This window comes from Mytilus trossulus, chromosome 6 (assembly GCF_036588685.1).
Source record: "Mytilus trossulus isolate FHL-02 chromosome 6, PNRI_Mtr1.1.1.hap1, whole genome shotgun sequence".
Taxonomy (NCBI): Eukaryota; Metazoa; Mollusca; class Bivalvia; order Mytilida; family Mytilidae; genus Mytilus; species Mytilus trossulus.
In genome coordinates this window covers 49,715,883-49,735,067 of record NC_086378.1, presented here as the reverse complement: position 1 = coordinate 49,735,067, position 19,185 = coordinate 49,715,883, and positions in this window count along the sequence as shown.

Sequence of the window (19,185 nt, the reverse complement as noted above, 5' to 3'; positions counted from 1 at the left end):
TCAATCGCCAAAGACGGTTTGTTAGTTGTTCGGCGTTGTGATCCTCTTGCTCCACCCAACGAATTGATCATTGTTCCACGTAACGTTCTTGACGGACTCGTCACCGCTCTACATATTAAGTTAGACCATCCGTCAAAACACCAATTAAATCTCGTCTTAAAGCGTCACATTTACGCTTTGGACATGCCAAAGGCGGCCGAACAGGCTAGTGACTCCTGTCACACGTGCGCGTCTTTAAAACGGTTCCCTAAGAGCCTCGTCGAACAGTCTTCAGAAGACCCACCGGACTTGGTTGGCATATCTTACGTGGCCGACGTTCTTAAGCGCAACCGTCAACTCATACTGGTCGTCAGAGAAACTGTAACGTCGTACACTAGTACATGCTTTATAAAAGACGAAAAACTTGGTAGCTTGCGAGATGGGCTCATACACTTATTGATACCTTTAAAGCCTTTAAACGGTCCAAGTGTTGTCGTTCGAGTTGACCCGGCCCCGGGTTTTCGCCCTTTATGTGACGATTCATACTTAAAGCAACTCAACATATCAATTGAAATTGGCCGTGTTAAAAATCGGAACAAAAATCCAGTTGCCGATAAAGCCATCGCTGAGCTCGAAGACGAGTTACTTCGTGAGGAACGCGATCATTCTCCTCTATCTGAAAATACACTAGTTATAGCTACTACGAGACTTAATTCTAGGCTTCGCCAGCGTGGATTGTCCTCCCGCGAACTATGGACTCAAAGAAGTCAGTTTACTCATGAACAGTTGCCAATTTCTGACATGAACCTTATTCGCGCACAACACGAGGCTCGAAACAAAAATCACGGATTTAGCGAAAAGTCTAAATGTAGTCGACCCGGTCGTCCGACCCCTGATATTAATATAGGGGATTTGGTTTACCTTTACACCGACCAATCAAAGACCCAATCGCGAGATCGATACCTTGTTGTAGCCCGTGATGGCGAATGGTGTTTTATCAAAAACTTCTCAGGCAATCAACTCCGCGCCTCGTCCTACAAAGTAAAACTTTCGGAATGTTATAAAGTTTTAAACACTATTAGTGCCCAGCAAAATCCAAGATATTATCAGAATGTCTACAATCAGGAGTCTGATTCAGATGGCCATGACGAAGATAGCCTTCCTGGGCCTATCCGTGACCAACCACCAGATCGCGCGGAGCCCCCGCCTATTCTTATTTGCGAAAATATCGACGACGTTGAAAGTCTGGACGAGCCGACTGCGCAACATGATAATAGTCTCGAACATGACTTGACACTTAGTAACTCGAGCACTGAACAAGATAAGCGCGTTCTCCGTAAGCGTTCCGAATTGAAAAAGCCAGCGCGGTTTAAAGATTTCATTTCCTTTTAAATGTAATGCTCACTCGTCACCTTGGGTAAACTGTTTAAGAGATACAACAAAATGTACGTTGTTTTTCATTTACTGCTAATTTTTATGTTTACTACAATGTATATGCAAAGTATTTTTTTGCTTAACTACTTATATAGTAATATGCATTTGATGAAGATATAGAGACTTTAAAGGAGAAAAAAAAATGTCAGAATTATTTTGTTTCTTATTGATAGCTATGTGTTTAGTTTATGCATATTGATAACATTTATTTTCATTCATGTTCTTATAATAACAGAGTTGACAATTGTAAAGAGAGAGAGAGAGACTTTAAAGGAGAAAAGAAGTTGCGCCAATGTATTGTATTGATTGTCACATGTACTAATCTGTATTATCTCCCTTACTCCATGTGTCATGATTATACATGTATGATTGATGGGTTATTTCCCTTTACTGTTTACCGCCTCATGATCATTATTAAATGTGCCTTTCTAACGATCACATGTGTTTATGTTTTCTCTGCTTACTGGCGGATATGTTAGTCTGTAAACAAACGAATTCGTTCACCATTGATTGCGGTTTACAACAGGTAATGATGTACATTTCATCGTGTTGACTTGTATATTTCTCCGCCTGTGTGATATGAGGCCTTTTTAAAGGGGGATTTTTTTTCAATATTGAAATCAAATAAATAACATTAACACACTAAACAACAATTGAGAATGTTTATTTTTAGATTGCAGTATAAAGACAATAATAGTGCATTGACTTGACATATCAACGATATAAGGATTCAGCCCGAAACGGGGACAATGCTCGGCACAGTCTCGCATTTCCCCGTTTCTAAGCCTCATCCTTATATCGTCAAGTCAATGCAATATTATTGTCTATGTATAAGAACTGCCACTGTGACAGTGACCTTTGAACTTTAAAGTCAATAGCGCTTAAGATATTCTTAACGTGTAACACCATACCAAGTTTTGAGCATATAATTTAAATGCATCGTAAGCTGTACACGACGTCTTTTAAACATCGTATGGCCATCGCGCCGTCATCGTAATTCATCGTGTAGCCTTCGTGATCGATCGTGTAGGCTTCGGCTGGGATATGAAGCTTAAATACCTGTCTTCGGTTAACCTTCGTATGTCCATCTTTTGCTATCGTATATAATTTCGGCACCATCGTATAGACGTCGTTATTCATCGTACTTGCCTCGGTCACTTTTTGGTATTTTAACGAGATCGGGACAATCTTCGTACGAACTTACCATTTTCGCATTCGGGTGTCCTTCGTATATAAAAATCGGGAAAGTGTGACGCGGGCATTAATGTTATGCCCGCGTCACACTGTCCCGATTTTTACGCCGATTGCAACACGATTATGGAAATTTTCAAAATCGGGACTGATCGTATCCAGATCGGGCTATTCGCAGTGCCATCTTTAACCATCGTAGAACCATCGGCCACTTTTTCTAGCCTTCGGGGACAACTTCGGGAAGGGTTCTAAATTTTTTAACATGTTAAAAAATCTCCGAAGGTGCGTCCGATGTTGAGGGTTCGTATTGAGTTCGTATCACCTTCCTCACCATCGTTATGTCACTGGGGAATGTATCTTTGAACATTGTATTGCATTCGTGTTTCCATCGTTTCCATCGGGCAGTTTTGACATTACGATGTCTACACGAATGAATCACGAAGCTACTCGAAGGTCTTACGATGGCAACACGACTTCGTGAATACCTCGTAATCCCGTCGTGTTGCCATCGGATAAAAGTACGAAGGCAACAAGATGGAACTACGACGGCAATAAATCCAGCTAAACGTAAGTTAATGTTCGCGCTAAAATACATTTAAAGTGCCGTACGCGATATGTACTGGTCAGTCTAATACGACAGTTTAGAAAGACGTTCACAAAACATTGAGCTCATATCATATGATTCTATGAGAACAAGAAAGGCGACAACGTTGTTTCTGTTAATTCAAAGGAGCAAGAAGAGCAGCTATTACAGGCTCAGTATTTACTTTTACTAGTAAAATATTATTTTTTGTTAATTTTTCATATCAAGTAACATAATGAAAATCATAAACGCGCCTCGTACAACAACATTGCAGGTACACGTATATAGGGAAACCAACTTTTTTTTATTGTTCTGATTTTTTATGTATCGTCTGAATTGTTGTCACACGAATGTTTACTCCATAACTATTATATTTTCTAAATGTCATATTTTGCATTATTTGTTGTTTTCCCAACATCCTTCCTTTTGTCTATATTATTATGATATTCTCCTGGAAAGAGCTCTTTTTGAATAAAAGGGATCAACGAACCCATTACCGTACCTTTCAGATAGATCACTAAACATGGGCATAATTATGTGTGATTATTCAGACTAGTGCACATATTTTACAGTTCAAACAAGGCAATGTCGAGCGTGGCATCCCCTCGTTTGTAACATATTGGGGACAAATATGAACACTATATTTGTATTTGACACATGCAGAAAATGGTAAATTAAATATGCATATTTGATACATAAACTATTTTTTTTAGAAATCAATCAAAACATTCAGTAACTGGAAATACCTTTAATATTGTCTTCAGAACCAGCAGGCAATTTGCTGTGTATTATGCTATTTCAAGGAGAAAATTAAATGTACAATATAATATATATTCAATATAGATTAAACAAATTAAAACGCGTGATGCCTTCGGCATATAATTTAAATGTATCGTAAGCTGTACACGACATCTTTTAGACCGGTGCATTACGTTTGCGCGCATTACCATTACATTTGCGGGCCGTAAAAATCATTACGTTTATGCGCAGCTATTGATTACAGGTAACTCAGGTAAAATACGGATAGTAATACTTATTTATTCATTAAATTGTTCTGTTTACAAGTATAAGTACCCCCTTCGTTAGTCTAAGTCCCATTTTAATGGTACCAAACCTTCTCCCGTTTTCTGAAACAATAGTATAACATCACAACATAGAAAAACACACGATAAAATATAAGGCATAACTAATCACAAAACCTAAATTAATACACTATGAACGAATAAATTTGATCCCTAGTTTCTGAATTTTGCGCAACCAACTTTGGCTTAAATGAAAACGGCAGCATTCTATTCTAGTATCTGGAAACACAGATCTAAATGCATTGTGCATTGCGATTTCAAAGTCAATATGTACGATCCTTGGTTTAAACATAATGTTTCTGTCTGTACACAACAAAGATACGGTATCACGTTCAGCTAAACAGTGTAAATTTCCTCTGATTTGGATGGTGATAGAGCATATACTAGTCGTACATAATGTCCCAATATTTTTACCTGAGTTAACCTATAAAATTAATGCGCGCAAATGTAATCAAAAGCTGCGCGCAAACGTAAAACATTTTAATGCAAACGTAGTGCGCCCTTTTAGACATCGTATGGTCATCGCGTCATCATCGTAATCCATCGTGTAGCCTTCGTGATGCATCGTGTAGGCTTCGCCTGAGATATGAAGCTTAAATACCCGTCTTCGGTTAAGCTTTGTATGTCCATGTTTTGCTATCGTATATAATTTCGTCATCATCGTATAGACTTCGTTATTCGTCGTACTTGCTTCGGTCAATTTTTGGTATTTTAACGAGATCGGGACCAACTTTGTACGAACTTACAATTTTCGCATTCGGGTGTCCATCGTATATAAAAATCGGGACAGTGTGACGCGGGCAATATACAATTTTTATCTATTAGGATCATCAAAACTATTTTATAGTCATTTCAAACTGAATGAATAAAGTGAGACAGCAACCACTCGACATAATACACATTATTCTTCTAAAGGTCAACCTACATTTTGTAAAATATATAATTTCATGTTCAAAATGTTCACATCAGTGATTTTCCCCAGGTTGAGAAAAGCTTTTAAAATTAATTCAAATTATTTGGATTTAAGAGTTTCTGACGAAAGTAAACCATGAAAAGCTCTTCGGACGAATGACATCTTTGAGTAAGGCGCGGTACAATAGCCCCGTGAAAACAAATTTGAAACAGTTTTAACAAGAGAAAAACAACAACGGCTTTTATGTTTGTGCAAACCCGGCGAATTTTTTTTATAGTACAACACAGTAGTCTTACCTATGAGTGTACTAAGTTCATCTGGCCAGGCATGCCAATCCGTGTTTGATATTAACATGGATATCCAACCTAAATCAATACAACCATTACCTCCGATGCACCACTGCCAAAGTCCATAGAAATGATCATTTTCAAACATTTTTTTCACATATGCTTTAAAATTTTCCGAAGGAACATAAAAATCAGTTTCGAAGTTCTTTGTAAACAACACTGAATTTTCCGGTATATGAACTGTTATCCAAAAAGGTGTAGTAATTCCCATGATCAGTGAAAATATTGCAACTAATGTTGTTATTAAAAGACATTTGTTAAGGACATTAAGTGACTTCCAACTTTCAGTGCACGCCATATTGGATATTTTTTTTGTGTTCTGATATAAAGAATGGTCGCGGTCGTTGTCAACTGATGTTGTAATCGGGAATTCTTGAAGTCGTACGTCCGTAAAAGTATAAGTATTCAATATAAATGTAAATATTAAAAGCTTTCAATTGATTCAAGACAGTATCAACTGACTTCCTGCAGAAAGAAAGACCATTTCTATTCCCTACGTATAAAATGCATAATCTATATTCTAATTACTTTCGAAATCATGAAAATATATTGGATATTTGTTTTGGTCTGATATAATGAATGGTCGCGATCGTTGTCAGCTGATATTGTAATCGGGAATTCTTGAAGTCTTCTTGAAGTCATACGTCCGTAATAGTATAAGTATTCAATATAAATGTAAATATTAAAAGCTTTCAATTGATTCAAGACAGTATTTACCGACTTCCTGTAGAAGAACATTTATATTCCCTACGTATAAAATACATAATCTATATTCTAATTACTTTCGAAATCATGAAAATACATCTGTCATAAAAACATTTTATTAGGCTAATGATATGGTATCACACAACATAAATACAATTACAAGAATTATCAAAGGATACATTCTAAAAATATAAATGCACGCAATTCACTCTAAACTAGTATGAAGATCGTCATATAACACCCTTAATATTTAGGCTACATTGTACGAGAGGGCTGGTTAATATTTTCTCTTAACTCTAACGAAATCGTTAATCGACGCTCGAACTCGAAAATAGATACACTTTATAAAAAAAGACTAAGTGTTTACCGTGTGAAAACCAATCTTGAAGTGAAAATTGCAGGTATGTAAGTTAAAGAGTGAGTAGATTTCAACTGATGTTTAAAACATAAAATGTATAACAGAACTTTGGTAAACAATTTTGAAACAGTGAAGTATAATAAATCTTTTTACTTCTTTCTCAGTAATTAATCATTTTTATTAAAATAAAATTTCCATATTTACATGTTTAGTTTAATTTAGATTATTATGTCAATGGTACGTTTTATTTTTGTTTTTCCCTTCTGTTAAAATGCACGACAATGGCTCATTCTGATATTTGATAATAATTTGAAATTGAAAATGGAGGTCTGTATGAGCTATTGTTATAACTTGAACTCGGTCGTTTTCAGTTTTAGTCTTAAATTGTGTTCTCTTAAACAAATATGTCTATCTGAATTAAATTTGTTTAAAACATTTCTAGGGATTCTTGTCATAACAAGATGCGACGCACTTGGCTTTTGATGTTGAAAGTAGACACTATTGGAAGGTTAGATCACAAGTTAAGATATTATTTCAAAATTTGTCACAAAAAGAATTAAACTCTTTTATTTATAAGGATCAACACACTACTATCTTCCATTCCCTCTGATGGCGCAAAAATGTCAATCGACTCCTTATTGAGCTAACATTATCAGAAAAAATCTATAAATACCCAATAAATATGTGAACATTATCGCAGCTGCCGATAGACTCAGGGAACCGAGAATTAAGAATTGAAACGGTGTATGTTGCAATGAGACAACAACTAGACCAAAGAACAGAAAACTGCCAAAGTCCACCAATTGGTCTTCAACACACTGAGGAAAAACGGAGGCGGACCTCAGCGGGGTTCTAAACAATAAAACAGATTATTTTTGGTCTCAAATTATTTTCTTTACTCTAATCAGTAAACTGCCTGTATTACTTTTAACCGTGTTCTTTTCACATACCAAGGGCAATTTTAAAGAAGAAAAAAAAACACATTAAAGTTGAAATTTTAAGAAGCTTTGAAATTCAGGCTAACTAACTCTTCTTTTATAATATATAATTGATGTGATCATGAATTGTCATTGCAATTTATTATATACTTTTATAATATTGAAAGATTTTATCACTCAAACCAAAGTGTGGATTTTAAAATCAAATTTGCGATATTTAAAAACAATAATGAAAACAACTTGTCACAAATAAATAAGATAACATAAATACCAAACTTCAAGGAAAATTTAAAACGGAAAGTTCCTTATCAAATGTTACAATCAAGGGCTCATATACATCAAAAAAACGGATATCAACTTTTATAATCCTGGCTTGGTGCAGGCACTTCCTTGGCCGAGTAAAATATTTACATTCATCAACGGTCTGAGCTATATAATGTTGTATTATTCTGGTATGAAAAGTCCAATGTCCGTGCTGCTCCGTATTCTAAAACACTAAGACTGTCACAAGTCGATACGTAACTATGATTATCAAACTTACAATCAATTGTTTGAGATTCAGAGGCAGTCACTTCGAAACAGCGTCAAGTACACTGAGCCGTGTCAAAAATGTCCCCATCAAATCAGGATCCGTTGGTGGTGCACGTGGATCATCATAAACCCCAATCAATCACTACGTGCGAATTCCTCAGAAATCTCGACAAATGTAAAGAATGAGTACATTTACCAGAAATTGTTATGAATTAGGAAAAAAGATGACAATATGGATAAGATATCTTCTGAGCTGAATGTATTTTTAAAAGATTACAATATAATGTACTCGCCATTTACATGTTCACGAGGAAGAAGAGCGAATCATGTAACAGTTTGTGAAAACATATCTCTTTGTTATAGACACAACTAATAGTGGATGTTATAATGTAGTGTCAGGTAAAGCTGATAACCCGTAAATACTGTTATTCGTTTGAAAGACGAATTATAACATGTCAATCAAAGTGAAGATAATCAAAACTGTTACATAGATCATCATTCCAAAACATCAAACAGTTATTGCAATGATTTATAATCAAAAAAATTTAAAAGAAAAAAACAGATATATGATATTAAATGTTTTGGGTACATGTATATACACCAGAATGCTTACAATTAGCCAGATAGTAAGACGTATACGATATACTGTCTGTTTAATCAGATCATAAAAAAACACATGTTTGTCTAAATAAAAATATGAACTCTGGTATCGTGTCCAAATCGCTCAATATAACATATATGAACTGGAAGCATTCGTGTAAGTCATCACAGTTTCTCATTGAATACTGCATTTTTTGTCTGTAAGTAAAAAAGAGCATGCTAGTATACATTTTAAAAACAATCTGCTGTCATTTTATGCTAATAATTTAACTTGAAACGTCTTCTAATTGGCTGACCGTTTTGTAAATCAGCTTATAAGACATAAATTTGTCATGTGACCGTTAAGTCATCAACTTTTTTATGAGTTACTGCTTAAACATGTAAACAGGAGTTTACAAATGGTGTTTATGCTCTATGGCCACGTCCAAGCTTACATTAATATTCCGTATGTTTAAGAAATGACCGCAATTAATTTTCCGTCTATTGGAACTAACCTATAAAAAATTAGGTGCACACTTAATACCCCATCTTTTATGTTATTTCTTCCTCAATAGAAAAAGTATTACAGTCATTCCTTAAAAATACAAAACACTACTGTTTTAGAACGTAGTTAAAAGAATCAAAATATTCCTGTAAACGTAAAAAGTATTTTATTTATTATGATTTATGTTACGGTCCTTATATCTCACCTACTTATCAAGAACAATTATATGTGAATATTAGCTGTTATTGTGTTATTTGACCAATGTTTTTCACTGGTAATCATAGAGGGTCTTTAAAAGAATGATTAGTTTCAGATATTCCAAGCGAAACCTGGTGTGTAGTCGAGGTCGTTCGAGATACATTACATTTAAAAAGTGAGTGAGAATAGTGTGTTTTTCACATGACGACCAAAGATGCCAAGACGTTCCAATCGTAACATAGTTTTCTTCATAGTATGTTTTGGACAAAATATATAAGATTTGAAAGTTAAAATTGAGAATGGAAATTAGAAATATGTCAATACGATAGCATCCAAACCAAATAGCGGAAACCAGCTCAAGGTCACCCACTGGTCTTCAACACAGCGAGCAAATATTGCACTCGGAAGCGTAATAGTTCATGTATTTCTTTTGAATACTATCCATATTATCGATTACAATATGACATATGGGTGATATATATAGAGAAATTGAAAAGCATCATGCTCTTAGATAAATATTCAAGATAGAACAAAATGGTATTTAATTTACCTCTTGATAACTTTTCCCGTTCTCTGCTTGACAAACTGACCTCTGTTGTATCTGTTGCCAAAGGAAGGCTACTTATTTCTACAAAGATATATGAAAAATTTGAATGTCATGAGTTAGATTGTATAAAAGTCTACGATAGACGCAAAGTCAACACTTTATGCAAAGATTAAAGAAAACCAACTTATAAGCAAATAAAAATAATATTAATCAAGGGAGCAATGCAAGTACAAAGCTATCTAAAGACTATATATGCCAGCAGTATATCGAGACGTACGTACATAGACAGATACTAATATAGATGTGATATGTTTGTTAATATGTATATGTTTGTTTCAAAATCCAAGTATACATTGTATCCCGTCGTGTAAAAATTGCTCAGCATAGTGTAAACTGTAAGTATACGTGTGAGTCCTCGCAGTTTATCATTGAACACTGCAGTTGGAATCTGTAAGACAAAGATTGTATATGATTAAACATTTTAAATGGCTGCTTTGACCAAAGATTAAAATACAAACCATCAGAGTTGAGACCGAGATGACCGTAATAATATAAAACAGGCGGGTATACAGTTGAAAGTTTCCAACAGGCATGGAACTCTGTATTACAGTGCACAGTGTAGGTAAAAAAAGAGGGACGAATGATACCCAAAAGACAGTAATACTCAAAACTCAACAGACAAACAATAGTACATATGACACAACATAGAAAACCAAAGAATAAACAACACGAACCCCACCAAAAACTAGGGGTGATCTCAGGTGCTCCGGATGGGTAACCAGATCCTGCTCCACATGTGGCACCCGTCGTGTTGCTTATGTTATATCAAATCCAGTAAATAGTCTAATTCGGTATGTCACATTCATGAAAAGGAAGGGGATCGTAGTTACGACGTAAGGAACATCTTTGATATCATTTGTCAACCAACTCGTGATGGCGTCCGTAACATTTACGAAGGGATGATTTCAACTTCACCATTTGAAACTATTGGTTTAATAGCTTCCTTGTAAGCAGCAACCCTCTATCAAGAAAATCATGATAGGAAATGCAAGCACGGAAATATCATAGCAATTGGGAGATATATACCCCGTATACAGGTGCTGCTGGAATGTTGCTACTTACAGATGGGTGCAGTCCTAACCTGTATAGCAAGTTAACTTGATAACCAGTCATTTGGACTGGTCAAAGCTAACCTTTGACCAGATTTAGGACTGCTCTGATCAGTTCTAGGACCAAAATCTAGTTAACTTGAAAAGTGGACTTGGTCCTAGGCATGTTTTTATGTCTGCCAAAAGGTTAACTTGGAAACAGGTCCGCTATTGATATAAGTTAACTTCGAACCAGTCCTGTTATAAGTTAACATAAGTTAACTTCGGAACCAGTCCTGCCGTAAAGTTAACATATAAACACTACAAACTGCTCAGAGTCTGAATTGACCAGTTTTTGTGCTCGACCAGTAAAATCGAGCACACATTTTACTCGACTAGTCTCGACATTGTCTCGACTGGACTTAACTGTACTTAAGTGTTCTCTACTAGGTCTCGACTTTACTTAATTAGTCTGAAATGGTCTTGACCAAGGCTCGACCTGTCTCGACCTGTCTTGACTAGCCTCGACTCAAAAAAAAATATTTTTAAATTCAGATAGGCATCTTTAAATTTTCTAATAACTTTTTCAGAACAACTTGGATTTTCATCAAACTATGCACCTATCTAAGATATATATCAAGCTTACTGAATCCCATTTCATTTACTTTTTTGTTGTATTGCTGTAAAATTTAAGAATTAAAGTCATCTCGGTAAAAAAAGCTAGGATTTGCAATTTGGACAAAATAGAGATAGGCATCTTTAATTTTTTTAATAACTTTTTCAAAATCACTTGGATTTTCATCAAACTATGCAGCTATCTTAAATATATATCAAGCTTACTGAATCCCATTTCATTTACTTTTTTGTTGTATTGCTGTAAAATTTACGAATTAAAGTCATCTCGGTAAAAAAAAAGCTAGGATGTGCAATTCAGACAAAATAGAGATAGGCATCTTTAATTTTTTTAATAACTTTTTCAAATCAATTTGGATTGTCATCAAACTATGCAGCTATCTTAGATATATATCAAGCTTACTGAATCCTATTTCATTTACTTTTTTATTGTATTGCTGTAAAATTTAAGAATTAAAGAAATGTTGGTAAAAAAAGCTAGGATTTGCAATTTCGGACAAAATAGAGATAGTACACTTTAAATTTTCTAATAACTTTTTCAAATCAACTTGGATTTTCATCAAACTAGGCAGCTCTCTTAGATATATATCAAGCTTACTGAATCCCATTTCATTTACTTTTTGGTTGTACTTTTGTAAAATTTAAGAATTAAAGTAATGTTGGTAAAAAAGCTAGAATTTGCAATTCGGACAAAATAGAGATAGTACACTTTAATTTTTTTAATAACTTTTTCAAATCAACTTGGATTTTGATCAAATTAGGCAGCTATTTTAGATACATATCAAGCTTCTTGAATCCCAGGTTATTTAGATTTTAGTTGTATTGCTGTAAAATTTAAGAATCACTGATTCTAGGTAAAAAAGCTAGGATTTGCAGTTTTGACAAAATAGAGATAGTACACTTTAATTTTTTCATAACTTTTTGAAATCAACTTAGATTTTCATCAAACTCTATAACTATCTTTGCAATATTCTTGCTTAATATCTTACTTAACCATAAGTTGTTATTAAGTTTGGTGTATTTCTGTCAAATTTAAGAATTTAATTTATCTACATGTAGGTCAAAAAGCTTTGATATTAGAAATATATCTTTCTTAAAATAAAAATATTAAATTTTTGTTTTAACAAAAAAAAGGTGTCTTTTTTAAGATTTCATATCTTTTTCAAATCAGCTTAAACAAAATAAACCCCTTTTTTTAACAATAACAATCCTTGAAAACCTTTTAAAAAAAGAAATGTGTTCCAAAGTTACAGTAAAAATTTATTTTAATCAAATCTTAAAATATTTTTTTGTCAAATTTAATGACATGGCACTATACATGGTTTAATTACATCAGTACACCTGAGTTTTACAGGTAAAAAGAAAGCCCTACTTTTCTTAAACTCGTGTATTACTTATCAAGAGAATTAAAAAAGCCTTGCAATTTAGATTTAACAGGATGTTGCAACTTTGAATAAATGTTATTTAGAATTTAAAACTCTCTGGTAGATGTGATCTTTTTATAAGTTTGCCCCAAGCAGAAGGTATTGCCTTATAAATCACCACAAATCAGAAGAACTATTTGAATAATTTCTTTAATTTTTCTTTGCTTTTTGATATATTTATAGGATATATATATGTCAAAAGGAATAAAACATTAAAAGAATTATATAACTAATTTATATATACATTTCCCAAAATTATGAGGAAAGATATATATCTAATATTGTAGCTTTTTGACCTAAATGTAGACTAATTAAATTCTTAAATTTGACAGAAATACACCAAACTAAATAACAACCTATGTTTCAGTAAGACTGATACATCACCAAGGTAGCTATATAGTTTGAATAAAATCCAAGTTGATTTGAAAAAGTTATTAACAAGTTTAAAGTGTACTATCTCTATTTTATCAAAACTGCAAATCCTAGCTTTTTTTACCCAGATAAAATTAATTCTTATATTTGACAGCAATACACCAAACTAAATAACAACATGGGATTCAGTAAGATTAATACATTAACAAGGTAGCTATATAGTTTGAATAAATCCAAGTTGACTTGAAAAAAATATTAAAAAAAAATTAAAGTGTACTATATATCTTTATTTTGTTTGAACTGCAAATTCTAGCTTTCTTGACCTAGATTAATTAAATTCTTAAATTTGACAGCAATTCAACAAAAAACAAAATAACCTGGGATTCAGTAAGCTTGATATATATCTAAGAGAGCTGCCTAGTTTGATGAAAATCGAAGTTGATTTGAAAAAGTTATTAGAAAATTTAAAGTGTACTATCTCTATTTTGTCCGAAATTGCAAATCCTAGCTTTTTTTACCAACATTTCTTTAATTCTTAAATTTTACAGCAATACAACAAAAAAGTAAATGAAATGGGATTCAGTAAGCTTGATATATATTTAAGATAGCTGCATAGTTTGATGAAAATCCAAGTGATTTTGAAAAAGTTATTAAAAAAATTAAAAATGCCTATCTCTATTTTGTCCAAATTGCAAATCCTAGCTTTTTTTACCGAGATGACTTTAATTCTTAAATTTTACAGCAATACAACAAAAAGTAAATGAAATGGGATTCAGTAAGCTTGATATATATCTAAGATAGCTGCATAGTTTGATGACAATCCAAATTGATTTGAAAAAGTTATTAAAAAAATTAAAGATGCCTATCTCTTTTTTGTCTGAATTGCACATCCTAGCTTTTTTTACCGAGATGACTTTAATTCTTAAATTTTACAGCAATACAACAAAAAAGTAAATGAAATGGGATTAAGTAAGCTTGATATATATTTAAGATAGCTGCATAGTTTGATGAAAATCCAAGTTGATTTGAAAAAGTTATTAACAAGTTTAAAGTGTACTATCTCTATTTTATCAAAACTGCAAATCCTAGCTTTTTTTACCCAGATAAAATTAATTCTTATATTTGACAGCAATACACCAAACTAAATAACAACCTGAGATTCAGTAAGATTAATACATTAACAAGGTAGCTATATAGTTTGAATAAATCCAAGTTGACTTGAAAAAAATATTAAAAAAAATTAAAGTGTACTATATATCTTTATTTTGTTTGAACTGCAAATTCTAGCTTTCTTGACCTAGATTAATTAAATTCTTAAATTTGACAGCAATTCAACAAAAAACAAAATAACCTGGAATTCAGTAATTTTGATATATATCTAAGAGAGCTGCCTAGTTTGATGAAAATCCAAGTTGATTTGAAAAAGTTATTAGAAAATTTAAAGTGTACTATCTCTATTTTGTCCGAAATTGCAAATCCTAGCTTTTTTTACCAACATTTCTTTAATTCTTAAATTTTACAGCAATACAATAAAAAAGTAAATGAAATAGGATTCAGTAAGCTTGATATATATCTAAGATAGCTGCATAGTTTGATGAAAATCCAAATTGATTTGAAAAAGTTATTAAAAAAATTAAAGATGCCTATCTCTATTTTGTCTGAATTGCACATCCTAGCTTTTTTTACCGAGATGACTTTAATTCTTAAATTTTACAGCAATACAACAAAAAAGTAAATGAAATGGGATTCAGTAAGCTTGATATATATTTAAGATAGCTGCATAGTTTGATGAAAATCCAAGTGATTTTGAAAAAGTTATTAAAAAAATTAAAGATGCCTATCTCTATTTTGTCCAAATTGCAAATCCTAGCTTTTTTTACCGAGATGACTTTAATTCTTAAATTTTACAGCAATACAATAAAAAAGTAAATGAAATAGGATTCAGTAAGCTTGATATATATCTAAGATAGCTGCATAGTTTGATGAAAATCCAAATTGATTTGAAAAAGTTATTAAAAAAATTAAAGATGCCTATCTCTATTTTGTCTGAATTGCACATCCTAGCTTTTTTTACCGAGATGACTTTAATTCTTAAATTTTACAGCAATACAACAAAAAAGTAAATGAAATGGGATTCAGTAAGCTTGATATATATTTAAGATAGCTGCATAGTTTGATGAAAATCCAAGTGATTTTGAAAAAGTTATTAAAAAAATTAAAGATGCCTATCTCTATTTTGTCCAAATTGTAAATCCTAGCTTTTTTTACCGAGATGACTTTAATTCTTAAATTTTACAGCAATACAACAAAAAAGTAAATGAAATGGGATTCAGTAAGCTTGGTATATATCTTAGATAGGTGCATAGTTTGATGAAAATCCAAGTTGATTTGAAAAAGTTATTAGAAAATTTAAAGATGCCTATCTGAATTTATATAATAATTTTTATTTTTACCTATTGTAAAAAAATTTTTTTTTATTTCACAGCCAGTAATCAAACTACCTAATAAGCTTGAATTTTGTAAGATCAATATATAATTAAGTTAGATGGGCTTCTATATACCAGTCAAAACTAAATTTGAAGGTCAAGACTAGTCGAGACAGGTCGAGACTGGTTCAGACTGAGTCGAGACTAGTCGAGACAGGTCGAGACAGGTCGAGACTGGTTCAGACTGAGTCGAGACTAGTCAAGACAGGTCGAGACGTTTCGAGCCTTGGTCAAGACCATTTCAGACTAATTAAGTAAAGTCGAGACCTAGTCGAGAACACTTAAGTACAGTTAAGTCCAGTCGAGACAATGTCGAGACTAGTCGAGTAAAATGTGTGCTCGATTTTACTGGTCGAGCACAAAAACTGGTCAATTCAGACTCTGAGGAGTTTGTAGTGTCATAAAAAGCAATATATTATCATCATGCAATCGATAAACAAGAGAGGAAAACGTTTTAAGTTGTATGTCAGCCCACCGAAGCGCTTTTTCTGGATCTACCTTCATCAGGAACGTCAAAAAGGCGAATAGTACTAAAAGAGACCAAAATGACACAGAAATTAATATTTATAGATCACCGTACAACTTCAACAATGAGCACAGCCCAAACCGAGTAGTCAGTTATAAAAGGCCCCGACAATGTAAAACAATTCAAACGAGAAAAATAACGGCCTTAATTATATGTAAAAAAATTTAACGAAAAACAAAAATGTAACACATAAACAAACTACAACCACTGAAACACAGTCAGGCTCCTATACAATATGTTTTTTTTTTGATGGGATAGATTTCTTCTCCTTTTATATATTTAATTGGGCCGGGTTTTCTTTTGGTTGTTTGGATTGTTTTTCACAAGTAATTGTTTGGTCATTTAAAGCTTACTTTTCAGCATTGAACCCATGACTGCTTACTTTACTGAATTATTTCTTTGTTGGAAAGATGTCACATTTGGCACGCATACAAGTACCTCATCTTCATCTTCTTATTTGTATATTCAAAGCACGTTTTAGAGAGAAAAAAATAGGTAATATGGCACACACTATGATCCAGACTTTTAATATTGGAGATATTTTACATATGTCAACAGGACAGCAGCCGAACGATAAAAAACCACTGAGGTATATTTTGTGATAAAATTAGCAACAAATGGATATTATCGATGGATGAAACTATACAAAATGTATTGAGCTGTTATATACCGTACCCGCTCCAGGAGGGCGGGGGTTTCTGGAATATGGACCCCCTTTTTTGGACGATCAGTGCATTTGGATGGGGACCTGTAGTTGTAACCCCTACCCTTTTGTCCAGGGTTAGGACCCCCCTTTTTTTTTTATTATGGCTGGATTCGCCCCTGTCGCTTTCATAACACTTATTTTTAGCATACTGAATATTATGACGTTCCGTTACTTTTAGTTCAGGTCCTGATAAAAAAAAAATACACATTCATTACAGACAAAAATGTTTCAACAAAAGTTTTCGTGTTTTTCTAGGCAGAAATAATTTTGGAATGACAATATACCGGTTTAGAAGAGCTCAAATGACTTTCTTATTGGACAGTGGTCAGTTCATTGGATATTTCACTGTTTAATGTCGTGAACTTAGTGCAGGTTCAATTCATAACTGTACAATGCACAAAACCGGTTCAACTACTTTTGCAAGGCGAAAAAGAAAGTCAAATCGTGAAGCCAGTAAACAAATTTATTTTAGTCTAAGCATGCAAATTGAAGATTACGTTTTATATTTTACATTAAATATATTTGCAGAATAAAAACATTGGTAATGAGAGTCCCAGACAATATATTAGTTGACTGTTTTCCCACTAATTCCACGTGTTTTAAGTAGTAGTTTACTCGTAGTAGCCCACAATGCATTGTAGTTCATTGAGTCGATTTGTCAGTTTTTCAAGGTCATGTTGGCCTTGTGTTTTGGAAATTACTATGAAAATATATTCCGACATCAGAAAATCTAGAGTTCGCGACCTGTTATATAAGAGATTTAAATCAACGTAGTTGATTCCGGTTCAAATAGGTTTAATTATATTTTTTTTTTCGATAGATGCACAACCTTAAAATTTCAGGATACTGTTATCCCATGTGATGACTTATATGTTTCATAAAAAAAAAAACCGATTTCTTCTTTTCATTATTTATTTTGTTATTAAGAATGATTTGATATATTTCATGCTATTTATTTATAACTAAAAACAGTTCTTATCAGAGTCGTGTTTACATCAGTGATTATAGGTACCCCCTTGTCGCCCCTTTATATTTTGATATTTTAAGCAAACATTTAAAAAAAATTAAACTTTCAAAAAGTGAAATAATTAAAACTTTGATAAAAATTCCAAAAATCTAAAATTTCAAAACTTTTTAAAACTTTGAGTTGATAAGTGTTACACGGACCGTTTCTCTGTCATTACTCTCTTATCTACATATTGCTCACAAAATAATTGACTTCTTCAAATTGTATAGGAAAACAAATATTTTTAAACAATAAAACGTCAGCAGCAAAAATATTGGTTACTGTGGTAAATGTTTTATATGTTTTATGACATGAATGGTAAATTAGTTACCCAAAAATGACTAACTTGTACTCGTATGCTAAGTTACTATGCACGAAGCATGCAAACAAAAGAGTAGAATATTATGTTCGAAAAAATCCTGGTTAGCGTGTTATTCTAATACAACAGGTGTTCGTTTTACTGTGTAATAATTTACCGCAAAGTCTAATCTTAACATGGAAACATTAAATCTGATTCCCTATGATAGTCCATGTTAAGAGAATTGTACGCTCTCTGCACGTTTAAGAAATCATGGAACATATATATCAATTGTCTGTCTTAACATTATAAAATGCCATTGTGTTCCCTTGGCAGTCTGAATTTCAGCTCTTTCATTCCGGACAACCTATATCACTGAACCAACCTATTGCATTGCTTGAATACCTGTTTTTAGTTACAAACATATATCATGATTGCAACTGAGAGTACAGAAAAAGCAAAAAATTCTAAAAACATTTTTTAAACATTTCAATATTAGATCATTATTTCATTTTTATGGTGTTCTATGTTGTTTTTTTTGGAAAAAAAGTTTGTTTCCAGTTTTTGGAGAAAAAAAAAATTGTTTTTGATTCTGACCAAAAAAATTGTTTGTTTCACCCTTAGCTGCCACTATATGTAATGCTAAAATTGAAAGAAAAAAAATTATTTATCGCCGCAGGCAAAAAAAAAATTGTCTAGAAGAAAAAAAAACATACCCCCCTCCCGAAATAAAATGGTTGCTGCCTAAGACGAACA